Consider the following 1,052-nt stretch of genomic DNA (forward strand, 5'->3'; position numbering starts at 1 on the left):
CCTCGTATACAGCCTCCACATCTGTGTGAACGTTGTCGAGTGTGTTTCTGCTGCTGAACGTTAAATGTTTTGATAAAAACTGAGCAGAACTGAGCTGATGTTTGTCTGGTTAGAGTCCCCGGCAGCAGTAAAGACTCCTTCAGGATGGGAGTTGTGCTGTTTACTGAGAGCTGAGGTAGCAGCTCTCAGTAAACAGCACATCTAGTGGTTTGTAGAAACAACTACTAATATCATTACTGCATGATCTTCTTTCTGCCCTGTTGGTAAAGACAAGTGCTGGATACCAGGATTACATCACAAACTGATGGCAGGCCGACAGATCAAACTCTCAAACATGCTCCGAAAGCTCCAAATTTGTTTAATCAATGAAGTCTGTCCAAATGACTTCTTAAAACATGTGAATGAACATGTGTCCTTTCACAGCCGTTAACTACACTGGGATGGATTTTTCATAGGATGACCCCCATGTCAGCACAAAAAACTACTCAGAAACGCCTCAAAGACCAACTGAGAGGCCGAGCTGCCGACTGGGTCTTTAAATTCCCCAGATCACAGTCTGCTCAAGCATCCATGGAGTGCCCTGGAACATCCACAGAGGCCCAACTCCACAACCCTCAGGACCCAAAGGATCCAATGCCAATGTGCTGGGGCAGGACACCACCGGAGACCTTTACCAGTGCTGTGTTCAGAACCGAGCCACCTTGCAGCATCAGTTTCTGTCAGCATTCTACAAAGAATATGACAAAAATCATATCAAAAATGGTCCCTTTAGACCAACAAACGAAGTGAGATCATCAGCAGAAAAGCCTTCGGTTCTAAAATATATTTTTGCCTTTAAATATTTTATTCTACATATTGTTGTATTGGGCTGCAGGGTGGCACAGTTGGTAGCACTGTTTCCTCGCAGCTAGAAGGTCGCCGGTTCACGTCCCAGTGGAGGCACCGCGATCTTTCTGTGTGGAGTCTCCATGTTCTCCTCGTGCAGCGTGGGTTCTCTCCGGGTTCTCCAGCTTCCTCCCATAATGTCCAGAAACATGCTGAGGTTAATTGGT

The 1,052-nt window shown here is 46.2% G+C and overlaps 1 protein-coding gene across 1 annotated transcript in view; it reads left to right on the plus strand.

The window, feature by feature from the left end:
- Positions 1-1,052, plus strand: part of rmdn1 (regulator of microtubule dynamics 1) — a 13,472-nt gene that overhangs the window by 9,802 nt on the left and 2,618 nt on the right. The window lies entirely within an intron of this gene.

Source organism: Stegastes partitus, unplaced genomic scaffold (assembly GCF_000690725.1).
Source record: "Stegastes partitus isolate 25-593 unplaced genomic scaffold, Stegastes_partitus-1.0.2 Scaffold1231, whole genome shotgun sequence".
Classification (NCBI taxonomy): Eukaryota; Metazoa; Chordata; class Actinopteri; family Pomacentridae; genus Stegastes; species Stegastes partitus.